At 52.5% G+C, this 16073-nt stretch overlaps 1 protein-coding gene across 9 annotated transcripts in view; it reads left to right on the top strand.

The window, feature by feature from the left end:
• The window catches only part of ZNF423 (zinc finger protein 423), a 364477-nt gene that overhangs the window by 39359 nt on the left and 309045 nt on the right, over nucleotides 1-16073 (top strand). The window contains exon 2 of one of the 9 annotated variants that reach the window (XM_065537122.1): nucleotides 9619-9779. The exons of the other annotated variants lie outside the window; for them this stretch is intronic. The gene's annotated coding sequence lies outside the window, so the exon portion shown is untranslated. The remainder of the gene's footprint in view (nucleotides 1-9618; nucleotides 9780-16073) is intronic. 9 annotated transcript variants of the gene reach the window in all.

Raw genomic sequence — 16073 nt, 5'->3', positions numbered from 1 at the left:
AAATCCTGCCTCTACTAAAAATACAAAAATTAGCCCTGCGTAGTGGTGGGCGCCTCTAATTCCAGCTACCCAGGAGGCTGAGGTAGGAGAATCGCCTGAGCCTAGGAGGTGAAGTTTGCGGTGAGATGAGATTGCATCACTGCACTCCAGCCTGGGCAACAGAGTGAGCCTTTGTCTCAAAAAAATAATTTTTTTTTTGTTTGGAATTAGGACGTAACACTTAAAATTCAGGAAAGTTGCACAAAAATCCAGATTTCTAGCTGTTCTTCAGAGCAATCAGGAGATCCGGTTCCCGTACAGTGAGGATGGGCCGGTGCTGCCTGCTTATACCCACGCCCGCGTGCTCTGTTCCTTGTACCTATGACTCCCTGTTGTATGCATCAAGCCCTCCTCACCCTTTAATATGTTACCTGGCTGGCCCTGGAAGCCTCGAAGTTGTCAGTACTCCAAGGGTTAAAACAGCTGGGCAGTGCTGCCCTGCCAGAGTCTGCCTGGATCTCCTGCACCAGCCCTGCCTCCTGTTTGCTGTATGACTTGGCGCCCGTCATACCACCTCCCTGTGCCTCAGCTTCCCCATCTGTCCAGTGGGGCACTAGACTGAGTTGGCAGTTTCCCACTGTGCCTGATGAAGCAGAAGCAGGTGCCGGGCCCCCCACTTCCCTTGTAAATTAGGTCTTTGCCTTAGATTTCTCATGGAAAGTTAGGGAACTCCCAGATAACTTCCTGTCCTGACCCTGTATCAAGATCTTTGCGCAGCTGCTGCCTAGGGGGCTGCTTTTTTTGGTTCGTTTTGGTGGAGTGGCTGGGGGTATCAGGGCAGGAAAGGGATAATAATAGTGTTATTAATAAGAATGGCCAAATTTACTGAGCAGCCTATTCTCCCACTAAGGTAGGCCCTCTTTGACCCATTTTACTGATTAAAAAACTCAAGTTCTCAGAGTCTGAGTAATTTGCCGAAGGTCCCACAGCCAATGAGTGGCCGAGCCCCGCTGTGAGCCTGGTTGGTTTCATCTCAGACCCTGAGGCCCCAACCAGCAGGCTGCCCTCCCTGAGGTGGCTTGGGAGGTGGCATTCCAGGACACACATGTGGGAAAGAGGAGGTCAGGAGAGATGCCTGCTGCAGAGTCGAGAGGGCCAGTGCTCCGGGGCTGCTTCGGAAGAGACCCGACTGCCTCCTGTCGCCTCCGTCTCGCTGGTCATCCACACTCCCGAGGTGGGGGATGCCACCTCCTCCTGGCTGCCTGCTCACATGCCAGGCTCACTCCTATCAGAGCCCTGTTTTGGGTCATGCTCCTGGGTTCGAGTGAGGTAGAGAAATGGGGTGCTAGGCCTGTCGATCTGTAAACTCATTTTGGGTTAATTTTTTTTTTTTTTTTTGGACAATAGTGACTTGCAAAACTTTTCTGGATCAAATCTTATAGGCAAGCCAATTGATTGGGTTGTTCAGGAGGACCTTGGAGGATTGGAGTAATTTTGTACTTCTCAGGAACAAGTATCTGAGCCTCCGTTGCCCACCTGAGAAAGCACAACCCACGCCTGTCCTGCTTGTCCTCCGATCCTGCCCCAGTGTTGGAAAGGGTAGGTGCGGTCTATCCTGGGCACAGGACATGTCGGGGATGTCATCTCCCCAGCCCCCACAGCCCACGGGAAGGCAGATGAATCATGTCCATTTTACAGGTGATGCCTGAAAAGGTTCAGTGTTACAGGCCCCGTCTGGGGTCCCCCAGCTGCTGAGGGCTGGACTTGCGACCTTGACCCAGGGCCTTCTGTCTCTGAAGCCCCGGCTCCTCAGGGCCTGGCTCTCAGACCCTGGCAGTCCACAGCCTTTGACCTCATGCCTTCCCTGGAGCTGTCACTTCCTGCGTCCTCTGGGCCTTCCAGGAGGAAGAAGTGGGAGTTCAGCAAATCCTGCTAATGTCCTTGAGGAAGGAGCTGTTTGTTTTCTTTCTCCAGCTTCTTCTGCAGGAGCCCACCTGGGGCCTCCCAATTCTCCAAGGCATTTATAGAGTTGGGGGCGGGTGTGGACTCCTGACTCCTGCCCAAAGAGCTTTTGGCCTTTCCTGGGTGGTTTCTGAGTCAGCTGCAATGGCAGGACCGTCCCCATGGTCTCAGCTGCTGTCTCGGCCACTGTGCTGGTTTCCTGTCCAGCAGGGTTTGGTGGTACAGGTGACAGAAGCCAACTCTGGACAACTTAAGCCAAAAGAGACTTGAACAGGAGGCCAAGGGGGAGCCAACAGTATGAATGCATGGAGAGATGGAGGCCTTGGGGCAGCTCTGGAGATGCAGGAGTGAGAGGTAATGGATGTTCTCTTCCGGGAGCTGCCACGGAGCGGGAGTTCGTCACCTCCCGTGTCTCCTGTGTGGCTCTGCTTGAGGATCGATCCCTGGGCAGATCTAAGCATGAGCCTGGGCCATGGCCCAGGGGAGGGCAGGGCATTTTGACTGGCAGTCCATTGAGGTTAGGGTTAGGGGTGGTTCCTCAGGGCGCGATCAGGGTGCTGCTGTTATCCGAGGCTGGGGCAGTGGATACCTGGAGGACAGATGTGTCTGCTTGGCTGTCACCGCTCTCCTGGTGGCCTGTCCTGCCACCTCAGAAGGCTCCGGGTACCTGGAGTCGGGGCGCAGGGTGGGCTGGCGGTGAAGTGCGCCATTGCCTGTTAGGCCAGCTCTGGGCTGTGGGGTTGGAGTCACCAGGGCAGACCTGTAGGGCACCAGGGTGAGTGGGGATTTGGGGGAAGTCCAGTCTAATGTCATTCACACACACAGGGAATTGGGAGTTCAGAGAGAGCAGCAAGAACTTCCCCAAAGCCCCACCGCCTAGTAGGGCTAGAACTAGGGGAGTGGACCAAGGTGGGAAGGCAAAAATGCAGTACCCCAAGGCAAGGGTGGATGCCCCTGGTGGTGTGGCAGGGGGTTTAAGTAGAGCACACACACACTTTTAAACACACGAATTGCTAATGAATGCACAAGGAGCAAAATTAGAAACTCCTTCAGCCACCCACTGTCCTCCCTGGAGGCCACTGCTGGTCCTAGTTTCTTGTGTCTGGTTCCACAGCAATTTACATATGCTCAGACACATGAAAATGTGTGTATTTCTCTCCCTCCCCCACACAAATGGAAGTACACTGTACAGCCCCTCACCCTTTCTCACTTTCCAGACTATGAGAAACGATTCCCAATCAGCTACTTCAGTACTGCTTCAGGACTTCACTTATTCATTTACTTAGGTTTTCTGGGATGGGATCTCACTCTGTTGCCCAGGCTGGAGTGTGGTGGCACAATCACAGCTCACTGCAACCTAGAACTCACAGGCTCAGGAGATCGTCCCACCTCAGCCTCCTGAGTAGCACATGCTACCTCACCTGGCTAAATTTGTATTTTTTGTAGAGATGTGCTCATCACGTTGCCTGGGCTGGTCTTGAACTCCTGGGCTCCAGTGATCCACCCACTTTGGCCTCCCGGAATGCTGGGATTACAGGCATGAGCCACCACGCCCAGCCTCCTTATCCCAGTCTTTATCAGTAGCCTTGGCTATGTCCTTTCTCTCCCCTCTCACAGCCAGTCAGGCAGCAGGTGCCTGTAGCTTCTAGAAAACAACCAGGTGGATGGGGAATGTGGACATGGGGGAGCCAGGACCCTCTAGCCCAGTGGCTTGGTGTGGGATTTTAAATTGCATAGGTCTGGATTTGAATCCCAGCTCTGCCACTTGCTGGCTGTGTGACTGTGAGTGAGTGTCTTAACCTCTCTGAGTATAGGTTTTCTTGCCTGTGCAATGAGGATGGTTGATGACTCTCCGCAGGATCACTAGGAAGGTGACAGGAGTGCTTTGTGTGTGGAGCACCCCGCCTAGTCGCCGGTGCTCAGCGGAGTTTTGATTGTGGTGGCACCAGAGGTCTGCTCCCTGTCACAGGCCTAGGGGCAGGAGGAAGGGGAGAGGAGAGCGGGACAGAGCTTGCTTCTCTGCCCCTGTGGCATCCATCCCAGATGAGCAAATGGCTCTCAGCGGGGCATGGGGAACGGAATCTCTTTCTGGCTGGCGGTGGCTAGCCAGCCTCAGGACAGCTGCCCTGTTCCCAGATCTGGGGTTCCAGGCTGGGTGGCTGAGGCGGGCGGTCAGGCGGGGCCTGGGCAGCTGACAGGGCCTCCAGGGGCGGGGGTGGGGGTAGAAGGCCAGCTGTAGTCCTGGAGCAGCAGAGAGCCAACTCAGACTTTAACCCATTCCGGTGCCGTGGGGATGGCTGCTCCTCCGGGCCCTGAAATGGCTCCCTTTTCTTTCAGTAGCCTCGTTTGCCCTGTGAGCTCCTTGTCCGACCAGGGGATCTGCAGCCTGCAGTACCTGCAGTGGTTGTATTTGGCCTGCGAGAAGTTTGGTCAGCCTATCTAAAAACTGGAGTGATTCCTATAAACATTCAGATCTCTGGTCTCCCTGGAGAAACCAGAAGATGGGACCCTGCTAAGCACACTCTGGGTGGCAGCGTGGGCTGGGCTGGGGGTAGAGTGATGCCATTGTCTCCTCCACCTCCAGTATTTATTTCTGGTACCTACTTATTTCCCCTGTGATCATTTGAGATCCCATCAAAGCCAACTCTAACTCCTCTCCTGGCTGAGCCTTAACTTGCTTGGGGGTCTCTCTACCGCTGCTTGGTCCCCTCCCATGCCGGGAGCCTCACTACCCCCAAGCAGACCCCTCATTGCCTCTGCTGATAGCGTCCCATCTGCTGCTTCTTGCAATCTTTCTGTAGTGCCTTCCACTGGTTGGTCCCGGTTTGACCCCTTGAGGCCACACAGCCAGCGCAGTCTGTCTTTGCTGTGACAGCCCTTCAGATGCCTGAAGACAGCTCTGAGGGCCCCCTGAGCCTGCCCCTCTGGGCTGAACAGCGTCAGTTCCTTCACTTCCCCTCCTAAGATGTGGTTTCAAGACCCCCCATTACCCTGATGCCCCTCCTTGGCCACGTCCTCGTGGGCCCGTGAACTTCTTGTGGCCGGACTCTCAGCGCTGCCTTGCACACCCCGAGGGCCTCAAGACCACTCAGACATGCCCCAGGCCCCACTTCTGTTAAAGGAGAGAAAGTGTAAATGCACAGGAAGTGTCCGGTAGGGCCGACTGCCCTCAAATACCCACGGCATTTCCGAGAGGGGCATTACCGGTAGTTTTATTTTTCCCTGAGTACTCACCTGTATTTATTTATTTGTCCTACAATCTGGAAGATTAAAAAAAGTAACAACGCAAAGGGCTTGTCATGAATTCATTTTAACCAACTTATGGCAGTTGCCTGCAGAGACGAGGCCCTGAGCTGGGCGTGAGGGGCAAGGAGGAGGAACACGATGGGGCTCTCCCTCAGGGAGCTCACAGCATAGGGGACCCTGATGTGCCCAGGGGTCTCAACTGAGCCACGCCCTCAGAGAGGATTATGGGGACCAGAGGAGGAGGCGTCTGTTTATCTAGGGATCTGGGAAGGCCTCTTGGATAGCGGAGGTCAGGTGGGGGCCTCCAACATGGAGGGGGTGTTTTGGGTAATGAGAGCAGCAGTAGCAGAGGTCCTGAGACAGGAAGGTGTTTGTCTGGAAGGAAGCAGGTGGGTGCATGGCTTGGAGCATCAGGAAGTAGGAAGGGTGTGTGTCAGGGCTGGGGGCAGAGGAGCTGGCAGAGGCCCCTCTCTGGCTGTCCTCTTTGGGGCGAGGAGTCTGTGAGCCTGGGAACGTGTTCTTTCTTCTAGATTATCTCCAGGTGCCAGGACTCCCCCAGCCTCCCCGACCCCAGACCACCCTAGACCTCTGGGGCCTCTCCCTGTGTTTGTCTTCCCAAGGGTGGACCAAGCCTTCCGTGTGCATATCTCTAGGCCAAGCAGTGGGGAAGGGGTGCTGTCAGCAGGAGATGGGGCATGGGCAGAGCTTTGACACATGGGTGCCCTGTCCTCGAGGGAAGGAGCTGGGAGTGGGAGGAGAAGATGGGTGGATGCAGGCTGGGGGCCTGGGTCCTGACAGCTGGGTGAGCTCTCACGCTCATGCTGTTCAGAAGGCTTCCCCTGGTGTCCTGCTAAGAGCTCCCGGGGGGACCCTCCAGCCCCTGGTGTCTTTGTCTCCAGTCTCAGGAGCAGGCTTCAGATGCCTCAGGGCTTGGTGGAGGCACTTTGGAGGCCATCAGAAGTGGGAGCAGGAATGCCTTTTCCAGCTGTGCTAACCCATCTGGGGATCCCCACCTCTCCCCTCTGGGAGCCAGCGTGTGGTCTGCTAGGGGAGGAGCAGGCAGCCACATCTGTGCTCCCAGGTGCAGAGCGGAGCCTCTGGGACCTTCCTCTCGGATGCTCCTTTTCCCCAAAGTCCCCCTCTCGCCTTCTTGGGGGTTCTGGGGCCAGCAGGACCTGGGTGTACATTTTGGTTCCACTACACACAGGCTGCACCGGCTTGTGTGTGGTGGAACACAAGGCTTCTCTGAGGCCTCTCTGCCTGGGTGGGGAGATTGAACCTGTTGCCGCCCGCTGAAGCATGGCGCTGTGGGCGACACACAGAGCATGGGACCGCTGCAGCCTATGCCGCTTTGCACCAGGCAGCTTTTCCAAGGGCCCCCAGGGCCGGCCCCTGCCAGACGTGGACCAGATGTGCTTTTTCTGATGGTGTGGGAGAGCTTCTCTGTGTGGGTGTCCTCGCATGATGTGTGGGCCGCTATGTTTTGATTGAAGGGAGCCAAACTGATTTTCCTGGCCCATCTCTCCGTCATTCGAAGCAGAAAGTTAAATAAACATAACCAAGTATTATCACAGGACACGCAGAAAATGAACTTGGTCCCTACGGGTGGCCACATCTGGCAAGTGTGGGGCCGTGCAGGGCTGTGGGATGAGACAGATGTGGTTGGGGCAGGAAGGGCTCAGTGTGCCCGCTGCTCAGGGACGTACCTCCTGCCAGGGGCTCTGGCCCTCAGTGGTATCCCTTCCCATCGCTGAACCTTTCTGAGGCCGTGCCTTCTGGCTCAGCTTCCCCTGAGCCTTCCCGCGGCCTGGTGGGTCTCTCTGGCCCTGTCTGGTGTGCGTAGGGAATGCACAGCCCGCGTCCCTGGGCCCTGGGGGCAGGTGGTCAGGCACACTTGGGAAGTAGTGGAACTTGTCATGATTTCCAACCCTCTCCACCCCTCTGCTAACGGCCGTTGGGGGTGGATGAGCCACGGGCTGGGGGAGTGCTTCACTGCTTGCCAGAGTGTGTAGCCGGCATGTCCCCCACCCCTCCCACTGTCCTCTGCCCAGCACCGCCCTTGGCATGCGACACTCAGCCCTTGCTCAACTCCAGTGGGCTGGGTGGGTTCCTGGAGATCCATTTAGGACAACTGACGTGCACCTCTTTATCAGAGGTGCCTAGCACTTCCCATGCCCACCGTCCCCAAAATGGGACATTGCACCGGAGGCTTGTGGGATTCAGGTGGCTGATAGGTGAATGGTTCTCTTTTCTTCTTACTTATATATATTTATTCCTTTGTCTGTTAGGAACATGTTACTTCCTGTGTTTATTTTATTGTCTATTAGAAAAATTGGGCCGGGCATGATGGCTCACACCTGTAAACCCAGTGCTTCCAGGGGCCAAGGCAGGAGGACTGCTTGAGGCCAGGAGTTCAAGACTAGCCTGGACAACATCATAAAACCCTGTCCCTACAAAAAATTTAAAAATTAAGTATGTGTGGTAGTGCACATCTGTAGTCCCAGCTGAGTAGCTGGAGGCTGAGGCGGGAGGATGGTTTGAGCCCAGGAGGGTAAGGCTGCACTTAGCTATGATGGAGCCACTGCACTCCAGCCTTGGTGACAGAGCAAGATTTTGTCCCTACAAAAGAAAAAAAAAAAGAAAGAAAAATTGTTACTAGCACACCAAATGTGTGATTTCCTGAGTAACGCTGCTTAGGGAGGGGAGGTCCCTGCCAGCCCCGGGGCAGGGACGGTGGAGAGGCTGAGTCGCTGCTCAGGAGCCTGTGCCAAGGTAGACCCTGTCACAGCCCCTGGGATGGTCGGCATGCTTAGTGAAGGTTTTGGGGTTGTCTTGGGATGGAAGGCAGGTTTGGGTTAGGGAAGGCCTGCCTTGGTGGGACCAGCTGCCAGGTCAGGAGCTGCCTGGGGTCCTCCGAAGGCCTTCTCCATGTGCAAGCTCCCCATGGTGGGTGGGTGATAGGGCCAAGTTGGGAGCACATCTGTGCCAGTGAAATGTCCCCCTCCTAAATCAGACATTAAAAATACAAACTCCTTAAGCCATGAAATATTGTGCTTGCCCTTCCCCGGGATGTCTATGTGGAATGAAAAAGTGTTTGGAACCAGACATTACAATTCGTTTCTGTGGAAGGCTTGGGTTGTTTTTTTTTTTTTTTTGAGACGGAGTCTCGCTCTGTCGCCCAGGCTGGAGGGCAGTGGCCCTATCTCTGCTTACTGCAAGCTCTGCCTCCCAGGTTCTTGCTATTCTCCCGCCTCAGCCTCCTGAATAGCTGGGACTACAGGTGCCCGCCACCATGCGCTGCTAAGTTTTTGTATTTTTAGTAGAGACCATGTTAGCCAGGATGGTCTTGGTCACCTGACCTCGTGATCCGCCTGCCTCAGCCTCCCAAAGTGCTGGGATTACAGGCGTGAGTCACAGCGCCTGACCTGCTGTGCATTTTTTTTCTTTTTCTTTTTCTTTTTCTTTTTTTTTTTTTTACCACAAAAAAAGTATGAGGAAGAAGAGCAAAGTGTAAAAAGAGAGATGGATGGGTGATCTGTGTGTTCAGAACCAGATGGAAGCACACACACGCACACGTCATACATACACAAATCAGTTTTCAATAACAGACTCAGTTTCCTCTGCTCGTGTTTAAAATAAACCACATGTATAACAAGGAACTGACATTTATTTACAGTTTGTCAGCACAGAGGACAAGCTGTTAAGGGGTTGTAAAAAAATATTAGTTTCTACTTTATAGTGCTTTTTCTTCAAATGAAAGTGGAAAGAAGGAAAGAGAGTGGGGTGCCAATCTTACCCGCTTCTTCCTTTCCACCCGAAACAGCAAACAGATCTGGGCAGATGTGGGTCCTCTGTACCATACCCTGAGTGAGGGGCCGGGCCCCAGGTTGTGCCCACTGTCAGATTCCTGACGTACGGGAGGCCACTTTCATCTGACGGCTGTGTGGGCTGTTGTGTGGCCCCCTGCCTAGGGGGCTGGGGTGCCCTCCGCTGCGCCACCTTCCATCAGTGTTTCCCAGCTGGTGGGCGAGAGCCCAGTGTTGCCCCTGAAACAGGATGTAGGAGCCAGACCCCATCATAAATCCACGTTTATATGCTGCACGTTTCTGGTTAACGAGACCATGCAGAGATGACTGTATGAAATGAAATACACGTATGAACGAGGAGATTAACCTCAGGGAGAGATGGGATTAAATGGGAGGGCAGCCCGGGAGGCCAGGGGCCCTCCCTCTTAAGGTCCAGGCAGGCGGTTCCCCAGAAAGGGAATTTTCAGCACACATTGCAACCCTGGATGGACTGGCTGGGGCCACAGAAACAATCATCCTGTTTTCTGTTGCTCGCTGGACACCAGGCACTAAGCTGAGATCTTTACCTGCGTTATTTCACTTTGTCTTTAAAATAAATAGAATTTTTTAAATCCCCATTTTATAGACGTGGAAATAAAGACTTGAAGAGTCCATTGCCCAAGGTTGCACAGCAAGCAACAGGTGGAGTTTATGATCAACGTGGGCAGGCACACTCAATACCGACCTCTGCAGACTGGTCTCTGGAGGGTTCAGAAAAGAGGAGTCATTTCAACCCTTACCTGCCTGGTGAGCTTTGCCTTATTTTGAGAAGGTACAGGCAATCTAGGAAGCTCGGCCAGTCAATTACTGTTTGTTTCGAAAGGGCCGAGAGAGGCAGGATGGCCTGGTGAACTTCAGAGCCATATAGACCCGGCTTCAAATCCGGGCTCTATCTCCCTCTGCTTCTATAATTTGGTCCACTTAAAAAAATTAATTTAGGCCCTGGTTTTTCCATTGTAAGAAGAGTACCCACCTTTGTAGGGCCATTGGGAGGATCAACGTGAACGTGGTAACATGTGTGAAGAGGTGGCTCAGTGTGTTCTCACTACAGGCATGTGATGGTTGTCACTAGTGTCTCTGATATGCACAGCCTGCTGCCAGGTGAACTGGAAGGTGGGAGAAAGAGGAGATGGAGAGGCTGGAAAGCGGTTGAGAGTATGGTTGGGGGCAACATATAATGCTGTGGGATCTTGGGAGGCCGAGGCAGGTGGATCACCTGAGGTCAGGAGTTCGAGACCAGTCTGGCCAGCATGGTGAAACCCCATCTCTACTAAATATACAAAAATTAGCCGGGCGCGGTGGTGGGCACCTGTAATCCTAGCTACTTGGGAGGCTGAGGCAGGAGAATCACTTGAACTTGTGAGGTGGAGGTTGCAGTGAACCGAGATCAGGCCACTGTACTCCAGCCTGGGCGACAGTAAGATTCTGTCTCAAAAAAAAAAAAACCAAAAAACAACAAAAAAAAAAAACTGTGGGATCAGGGTTTCCATTTGCCCGTCACTGGGTATTGGGCCCTGAACCATGCACTTTATACACACCATCTTGTTTGATCTTCAGAGCTACCTTGCAGGGTTGGTAGTCATACAGCAAAATGTCATACAGCAAAATGTGGTAGATTGGGATTTGATCCTAAGGCATCTTGCTTTAATTACACCCTGCTGCAGGTGAGCACTAACTTCAGTCCGTGGCTGGGGAAGACTTCTTGGAGGAGGTGACCTTGAGCTCTGGGCAGTGTTTGTTTCTGACCAGGAGAGGAGATGGCCTTGTAGCCGGTGGTCAGGCTGACTCTGGGGACTTGGATGAGAAGCTGGAAGCCCTGGGCCTGTGTCCAGGTCTCCTCATAAGCCGGATCCCAGGTGATGCTAGGCTGGGTGGGGCGAGGCCACCTGGATTTCCTCTAGTATTAATTTCTTTGCTTACTTAAATTCAATTTGATTAGATTTTTTTCTGAACTTTACTTTTGAGCAAGAAAACTTGCTTACATTAAAAAAGAGACCCATGGACTTTTAAGATTTTGTCCACAATTATCATTCTTCCTGAAAATGGGATTTGCATATTAGTGTAAAAAAAATCAGAATTTTCACCGTGATTGAAGTAGAAACTCATCCGAAGCCGGGGCGCGGTGCCTCAGGCCTGTAATCCCAGCACTTTGGGAGGCTGAGGTGGGCAGATCACCTGAGGTCAGGAGTTCGAGACCAGCCTAGCCAACATGGTGAAACCCCATCTCTCCTAAAAATATAAAATTAGCTGGGCATGGTGGCGGGCACCTGTAATCTCAGCCACTGGGGAGGCTGAGGCAGGAGAATCGCTTGAACCCGGGAGGTGGAGGGTGCAGTGAGTTGAGATCTCGCCACTGCACTCCAGCCTGGGTGACAGAGGGAGACTCTGTCTCAAAAAAAAAAAAAAAAAAAAAAAAAAAGAAGAAGAAGAAAGAAACTTATCCTAGCCCTGGACTGGTTCCCCACCTCTGAGTCTGCTCTGGGGCTATGGCTGTGGAGACAGAGACCCCACCTTGAGCTCTGGGCTGTGGGCTGTGGGTGGTGGGTCCCTCCTGTCCAGGGCCTGCCTTTCCCCTTCTCTAGCTCCCTGCCCCTCCCTGTGTCTGCACTTTGGGTCCTCACCATTTCTACTTGGTTTTGTCTTGTTCTGAGTTTGGGAGATGCATTTAGCATCCTCCAGCGAACCCTAGTTTGTTCATTCATTCATTCACTCACTCAGCTCCTGTGTGCCAGCCCTTAGGCACAGTGTTGGGCAACACTTTTCACTGTGGATTCACTATCTCATGGTTGAAGGTCAAAACCCAACTTCCTTTTCTCATCTCTCTCATGCTACCTAGCGCAGAGTTCTAGGTAGCCTAGAGGTGCTCAGTGCTTGTTAAAGGAGGAAATGGCCAAATGCCTCCTAGTAGTGTATCCCAAAAGCCTAAAAATGGGTACACTCTTTGTCCTAGCAATCAAGCTTCGGAAGTAATCCTAAGGAATATTATCGAACAGGCTCGTGGCCATACATGTGTTGCAACGTGGATTCTCTTACAGTAGGAGACAGCTGGAAATAGCCTGGCTGTCCAGCAACACGATGTTGGTTATTTGGAGCCTCCTGTGATGGGACTCAGGCCATCATTGATAATAGTGTTGGTCTCTGTTTTTTCATTTTTTATTTTTTTGAGACAGTGTCTGGCTGTGTGTCACTCAGGCTAGAGTATAGTGGTGCCATCATAGCTCACTGCAGCCTTGACTTCCTGGGCTCAAATGATCTTCCGGCCTCAGCCTTCTGAGTAGCTGTGACTACACATGCGTGCCACCATGCACAGCTAAATTGTTTTATTTTTTCTGTAGAGATGGAATCTTGATATGTTGCCTAGGCTGGTCTTGAACTCCTGGCCTCAAGTGATCCTCCCACCTTGGCCTCCCAAAGCCCTAGAATTGCAAGTGTGAGCCGCCGGGCTGGGCCTTGGTCTCTGTTTTTGATGTGAAAGGATGTTCACTGGGTACTGCTGAGTTAGAAAAGCGGAGTACAGAGCACTACCTGTTTTTAATGTTGTAACAATGTATTTACATACGGGAAAGTTGTGCTTTTAGTTTCTTCATTTTAACGCACATGTATTCCCTAGTTTTCTATGTTGTACATGGATTACTTATGTCAGAAACTTTTACAGACAGAAAAAGATGTTTGTTCTAGGAAACAATAAGCAAAGGGCCACTTGGAGTGAATTCTGTGTTTCTGACATATTTCGAACATAGGGACAAAGCCTGGGCAGGGCGGGTGGGGGGGGTGGGAGAGCTGGGGTCTCTGTGCCATCCTAGGTCTCTGTGCCATCCTAGGCTGGCTCCAGCTCCCCGCTCTGCTGCCAAAGCCCCTTCCCTCCTTCCTCCTCCTACTCCTGTGACACTGTGCCTTTGTCCCATGGTGCGCTGATCGCGCACATTTCTTCCGCTCAGCAGTGTCCTGTTTGGTAGCTTGATGTTGGCCGCAGTGGGGGCATTTACACCGCAGAAAGCGGCAAACCCCACAAACCAGAGCCTCTTGTTCTCCTGGAGAACTCCCTGTTAGACATTGACCAGCACACCATTGTCTCTCATGGTTTCACCCCAAGGATCTTGAGTGCTTGGGGAGACCCAAGAGATGAACTCTCCTCTTCTTAGGGTCCCCTGGGGCTGGCACAGCGAGGGACTTAAGGATCTTAAGATTCCCGGGAGGGGGGCAGAGTGAGAGAGAGTGAGAGTCCAGTCCTATGTTGACTGATCTGCTCAATCTGGAACCACAGCTGCTGCCTGTTGGAAGCAGAAGTAAAATCAAGGGGTTAATAATTCTATTCCTGGCCGGGCATGGTGGCTCACTCCTATAATCCCAGCACTTTGGGAGGCCGAGGTGGGAGGATTGCTTGAGGCCAGGAGTTTAAGACCAGCCTGGCCACACAGTGAGATCCATCTAAAAAAAAAATTAAAAATTAACTGACTGGGTATAATGACATGTTCCCCTAGTCTCAGCTACTTGGGGGGCTGACATAGGAGGATCACTTGAGCCCAGGAGTTTGAGGCTGCAGTGAGCTTTGATCACACCGCTGCACTCCAGCCTGGGTAACAACAAGGTTGGATCTCAAAAAAAAAAAAAAAAAAGAAAAAAAAGAAAAAAACCAGTCCTGGCTACACCCCATCCTAGCTCCGTGACTTTTGACAAATTGCTTAGCCTTAGTTTTCTCATCTGTAAAATGGGGTTAATAAATGTACTTACTCATAGGTTCTGAAACTCAAGCACGCATCGAGATCATTTGTCGGTCTTGCAAAAACACAGATTCCTGAGTCCCACCCTCAGATATTCTGATTTTGTAGGTCTGGGATGGGGTTTGGGATTCTGCATTTCCAACAAACTCCCAGGTAATGCTGCTATGGCTGGTCTAGAAACTATATTCTGAGAAGTACTTTGTGCAACCGAAGTGCACATCACAGTGTATGGCACATGTGAGGCTCAGTTGCACTTCACTGCTTATTCAGAGGTGGGCAGCATTGTCCAGGAGGATTCCGGGGCTTGGAAGCTAGAACACCAGGTTCTGAGTCTGCTTTTGCCGCCTCGTCTGGGCCCCCAGGTGAACTATTTCTCTTATTTGGGACTCTGTTCTTCCTTCTGTTAAATGGGTCAGTAAAGCCCTGACTTTCAGGCAGGAACTGAGGAAACATCTGTAAAAACTTCCAGTGCCAGACAGTTTTGGTGCAGGGTGGCGGGGAAGGATGTGAGGGACCTGCGCCAGGCTGGCGTCTGTCTCCTCACCCACGTGGGACCGGCAAAGAGGGGCAGGCTGTGGCAGGGCACGCTCTCCTCAGTCCCCTGGGGCTGCCAACGTACCCAGGCTTGGCTCCTCTTCTGACAGTGCTGCGAGGGTCTCTTTTAGTAGAAGAAAAAAGACGTTGTTTTAATTCACGTGGGTTCCTGCCTTTGCGATGTTGTCTTCACTTCTCAGTTCCTGATTCTGGCTTTCCACTAACGTTGCCACATCGGGTGGCTTTGCGATATTCAGTTTCCTTTTCTTTTCCTACCCCATGGCTGGGCTGGACCAGGGCGGAACGAGGGGTGAGTGGCTGGGTGTTCACGGCTCCCCTTTTTCCTTCCTTTCCCTCTTTTGCCTTTGAGCTGAAGCCATGCTTGGAAACATCCGTCCTGGCCTGGGGAGTCCGTGACTGGCACCAGGCTGTGACTCCCTGGGGCTTTGTTTCCTCACCAGAAAAGTGAGGATTTTTTTTTTTTTTTTTTGAGATGGAGTCTCGCTCTCTGTGGCCCAGGCTGGAGTGCAGTGGCCGGATCTCAGCTCACTGCAAGCTCCGCCTCCCGGGTTCACACCATTCTCCTGCCTCAGCCTCCTGAGTAGCTGGGACTACAGACACCCGCCACCTCACCCGGCTAGTTTTTTGTATTTTTTAGTAGAGACGGGGTTTCACCATGTTAGCCAGGATGGTCTCGATCTCCTGACCTCGTGATCCGCCCGTCTCGGCCTCCCAAAGTGCTGGGATTACAGGCTTGAGCCACCGCGCCCGGCCAAAAGTGAGGATTTTAAGGGCTCCCTCTGAGGTGGCCTGGGAGGATGAAAGGGGAGCCAGTAGGTGGGATACCCAGCACCATGCCAGGTACCACTTGGGCTCAGTGAAGGGTATCTTTTCCTGCTCACGTTGGGCACATCCTCAAGTGTGTGTGCAGGTGTGTGTGTGTATCATGCCCAGGTGCTTGCAGGGAAGTTCTATGGACCAGAACAGAGAAGCCCAATATATTTTAACTCTTGCTGTTGAGCCTTTTGAAGCTGCATCTGTGCCAAATGAGAGAGAGAATCCCGATCAGTTGGCAATATCTATAGCAGGTTCAGGATAGGGGAGCTGGGGCAGGTGTTCCACATGTGTGCTGTCCTGGGTCTAGTGGAAAAACCATTTTCCTAGTACTTACAGAAAACTCCCAAGAAGGGAGGATCATGTGAGACCAGGAGTTTGAGACCAGTCTGGGCAACATAGTGATAACCCATCTGTACAGAAAAATATCTTTTTTTGTTTTTGAGACAGAGTCTCATTCTGTCGCCCAGGCTGGAGTGCAGTGGCACAATCTCTGCTCACTGCAAGCTCTGCCTCCGAGGGTCAAGCACATCTCATGTCTCAGCCTTTCGAGTAGCTGGGATTACAAGTGTGCATCCACATGCCCAGCTAACTTTTATATTTTTTGTAGAGACGGAGTTTCACCATGTTGGCCAGGCTGGCCTCAAGTGATCTGCTTCCCAAAGTGCTAGGATTACAGGTGTGAGCTCCCGTGCTTGACCAGAAAAATATAACAATTAACCGGGCATAATGATGCATGCTTGTTGTCCTAGCTACACAGGAGGCTGAGGCAGGAGGATCCCTTGAGCCCAGGAGTTTGAGGCTGCAGTGAGTCAAGATGTTACCATTGTACTCCAGCCTGAATGACACAGTGAGAATCTGTCTTAAAAAATAAAATAAAATGGCCGGGCGCAGTGGCTCATGCCTGTAATCCCGGCACTTTGAGAGGCCGAGGTCGGCAGATCACGAGGTC

The sequence above is a fragment of the Macaca fascicularis genome, chromosome 20 (assembly GCF_037993035.2).
Source record: "Macaca fascicularis isolate 582-1 chromosome 20, T2T-MFA8v1.1".
In the NCBI taxonomy this organism is placed as follows: domain Eukaryota; kingdom Metazoa; phylum Chordata; class Mammalia; order Primates; family Cercopithecidae; genus Macaca; species Macaca fascicularis.
Note: the sequence above shows the minus strand (reverse complement) of the source record. Positions and strands in the feature narration are given on the sequence as shown.